The 4,115-nt window shown below is 54.8% G+C and overlaps 1 protein-coding gene across 2 annotated transcripts in view; it reads right to left on the reverse strand.

Moving 5' to 3' along the window:
- Positions 1-4,115, reverse strand: part of LOC123369342 (maestro heat-like repeat-containing protein family member 7) — a 1,253,347-nt gene that overhangs the window by 468,960 nt on the left and 780,272 nt on the right. The window lies entirely within an intron of this gene.

The raw sequence follows: 4,115 nt of genomic DNA on the forward strand, positions 1-4,115 counted from the left end.
CGCCTTGGACAGTGAGAAGGAACTCTTCAACTACCGGCTGAGCAAGTGCAGAATGGTGGTGGAGTGTGCTTTCGGACATCTCAAGGGGAGATGGCAGAGCTTACTGACTCGCTCGGACCTCAGCGAAAAAAATTTCCCCGTTGTTATTGCTGCTTGCTGTGTGCTCCACAATCTCTGTGAGAGCAAGGGGGAGACCTTTATGGCGGGATGGGAGGTTGAGGCAAATCGCCTGGCTGCTGATTACGCTCAGCCAGACAGCCGTGCCGATAGAAGATCCCAGCGGGAAGCGCTGTGCATCCGGGAGGCTTTGAAAGCTAGGTTCCTCGGAGAGCAGGGTAACCTATGACTGTCCACTTGATTTACAGAGAAGCTGAACCTGAGCCTGTTTCAGTGACTGTTGACTTCGATCTGCGGTTACATACCCCGTTCTCCAGGTTTCCCCCCTTCCAACACACGTTTTAAAATAAATTTAATGGAACACTGATTATTAACAAAGTTTTCTTTAATTATGAATTCCTGTTCAAGGGTTGAAACATGGACGCAGACTGTGGTGGGTATGGTGTGCACTGATGTACAGACCGCTTCTACACTAGAGGAATGACAGGCTCCTGCTCCTACAGCGGTCTCTGGGGGGAGGACGGTTGCAGGTGGGTGTGCAGGAAGGGGTGGGTTTGCAGGAAGGGGTGAGGGGTGCCATCTTTGGGACGGAGTTTGGATGCAGGCTCTGGGCTGGGGGTTGGGGCATAGGAAGGGGTGAGGGGTGTGTGGGAAGGGTGAGTATGTGTCCGTGGATGAGGGCTCTTGCATCGGAGAGGCTCGTGGCTAGGGTGGAAAGGCATGGTAAGGGCATCCTGCCTTGCCATTTGTGGATGGCAGGCGCTAGGACCCTGGGGCAGCATACACCTCACAGACTGACCCGGGGCAGCATACACCTCCCAGACTGACCCTGGTGCCTAGTGACTGCAGTCTGTGTGTGTCCTGCTGTTGATCCTGCCCCCAAGTCTGTACCCTGGTAATGGAGGCTGTCCTATGCAATTAAAAAACCCCTCCCCCCCCTTCACACAAAGTCTTCTGACAAGAAAAACGTGACGGAAACAGTGAATAACAACAAACTACTTTTAATACTCAACTACACAGTGGGGGGATGAAACTTGGATTTGGGACTGGGTGATCCAGGAAGGGAAGCACTTCTCAAAATTTATGGCATGAGAGCTGTGTGGTACTTGAGCGCTCTGCTGGGGTGCAGTGACAGTTTTCACGGCCCCTAGCGCCCCTAATTCTTGTTACTTTGGGTGAGGGGGGGGACAGAACTTTGTGGTGGGGGATGGCGGTTGCAGATACAGTGCAGGAGGGCTCTCTCCTCCTGCCTGCGGTCCTGCAGAACATCTACAAGGCGCCGGAGCGTGTCCATTTGCTCCCTCATTAGCCCAAGCAGCGTTTGAGTCGCCTGCTGGTCTTCCTGCCGCCATCTGTCCTCCCGTTCGCTGTGTGAGCGCTGGTGCTGACATAGGGTCTCCCTCCACTGTCTCTGCTCGGCCGCCTCGGCTCTGGAGCAGGCCATCAGTTCCGAGAACATGTCGTCCCTAGTCTTTTTCTTTCGCCGCCTAATCTGTGCCAGCCTCTGTGAGGGGGATGCCGGGGCAGTTCGTGAAAGAGCCGCAGCTGTGTGATGGGAAAAAGGAAGTGATTTCCTTGAAATGATACATGTTTGCGAACACTGAACACAGTCTACTCAGTTTCTGTGAACAAGACCATACAGAGTCTCACGAGCTCTCAGGACAAGTTCGAGATTTCGGAATACGCTTTCATTGGCTGCGGTCTTGCACAGGAGATCGGACAAGCGGGGCGGTACAGCTGAATCCGTGTAGCAGCCAGGCCTGGTAAGCCCTACACTATAGGCTGCTTAACAGTTAATGGATAGCTGTGCCCTCCCGCTGAAGGCAATCTGGAAAGCATAAAGTCTGACCCTGTTCCAGCCCCTCGCGGCTGTGCCTGGGAAAGATCACTGTATGCTTTTCCTCTGCAGCCTCCAACACGTGGCTGTTAAACGAAGGTCATTGCTATGCAAAGTAAAAGTCAAGCATTCACAATAGTAACAGTACACTAATTGCCCTAATTAGATGCAGCAGTCGCCGAACGAGATTACCCTGAGGCGGGTCACTCGGAGAGAGAGAGAGAGGATGCTGCGAGAATCCCTGCACAGACCAGGACCGTATGCTGCCATGCTGGTCAAGGCAATGATTCCGCTGTACGTTAGGATGGCCTGGCGCGGAAGAGTGTGCTTCCACAGAGCACCAAATAAGGCACCTCTCCCCAGGAACCTCCTGCGGAGGCTTTTCGAGCACCTCTACGAGAGCTTCGTGGAAGTGTCCCAAGAGGATTTCTGTTCCATCCCTATATGTGTGGACCTTCTTTTTATATAGTTTTATATGGAAAACTTTTAATATAGTTTTTATATAGTTTTTATTCCTGTTTTTTAAAAAATAAATGTTTCCATGTTTATAGCACTTACCGACTGATCCTTCCCCTGATTCTGAGTCCGGGTTAACAGCCGGGGAGGGTTGGTAGGGGATCTCTGTGAGGGTGATGAAGAGATCCTGGCTGTCGGGGAAAGCGGTATTGTAAGCACTGTCGCCTGCGTTGTCCTCCACAAACCCTTCCTCATCTTCCCCATTGGCGAACATCGCCGAGGAACTGCCCGTCGACACTATGCCATCCTCAGAGTCCACGGTCACTGGTGGGGCAGTGGTGGCAGACCCACCTAGAATGGCATGCAGTGCCTCATAGAAGCGGCATGTCTGGGGCTGGGCTCCGGAGCGTCCGTTTGCCGCTCTGACTTTTTGGTAGCCTTGTCTCAGGTCCTTGATTTTCACGCGGCACTGCGTTGTATCCCGGCTGTATCCTCTGAGTGCCATGGCTTTGGAGACCTTCTCGTAGGTCTTTGCATTCCGTTTGTTGGAGCGCAGCTCCGAAAGCACAGACTCATCGCCCCACACAGCGATCAGATCCAGGACTTCCCGGTCTGTCCATGCTAGGGACCTCTTTCTATTCTGGGATTGCATGGGCTCCTCTGCTGGAGAGCTCTGCATCGTTGCAGGTGCTGCTGAGCTTGCCCCGATGTCCAACTAGGACATCAGATTCAAAGTGCCCAGACAGGAAAAGGAATTCAAATTTTCCCAGGTCGTTTCCTGTGTGGCTGGTCAGAGAATCCAAGCTTGGACTGCTGTCCAGAGCGTCAACAGAGTGGTGCACTGTGGGATAGCTCCCGGAGCTACTAAGTTCGATTTGCATCCACACCTAGCCTAATTCGAGATAGCCATGTCGAATTTAGCGCTACTCCCCTCGTCGGGGTGGAGTACCGAATTCGAACTAAAGAGCCCTCTAGGTCGAATTAAACGACTTCCTGGTGTGGACGGTTGAGCGGTTAATTTGAATTAACGCTGCTAAATTCGATTTAAAGTCCTAGTGTAGACCAGGCCCTAGTGAAAAAGTTTTTCCTGGGATTGGCTCTATACGGTCTTGTGGTATGCTTCTGGGTGACATCCCAAACAAGTTGATGTTAGCTCTGCCTAGCCTGCTTGATGGCCCATCACACTTGTGGGGAGCCCAGGACTGGAACAGCGGGGGGCTGCGGGCACCATTGCAGGGTATCAGCAGAGCTGGGAGGGGAGCCCCAGGCTGGAATAGCGGGGGGCTGAGGGCAGGATTGCGGGGTATCAGCAGAGCTGGGAGGGGGCGCCTGGAATAGCGGGAGGCTGCGGGTCCGGTTTGTGGGGTATCACTGAACACATTTTGCAGCGCTCCTGCCACCTGAACTAGAGCAGCCCCTGCCCTGGCAAGGCACCTGCTGCTGTTCCCGCTCACCAGCTGGGCGCTCCGGAGTGCAGGGGAGCCGGCCACCAGCGTGCCCTGGCCAGGCTGCTCCCCCTTTCCCCGGGGGAGGTGGCACCCTGGCCCGCGCCCCTGCGCGGGCGCCTTTCCCAGCCTGTGCCGGGCTCCTGCGCGGACGGGTCTCCGGGGGGCGCTCCCCTGTCCCTCGCCGGGAGCTTGGGTGGGCAGCGCTGCCTCCTTCCTCCGGAGCCGTGACATCAGCCCCTCGGGGCGGAGTGCAAAGA

Source organism: Mauremys mutica, chromosome 4 (genome assembly GCF_020497125.1).
Source record: "Mauremys mutica isolate MM-2020 ecotype Southern chromosome 4, ASM2049712v1, whole genome shotgun sequence".
Lineage (NCBI taxonomy): Eukaryota > Metazoa > Chordata > Testudines > Geoemydidae > Mauremys > Mauremys mutica.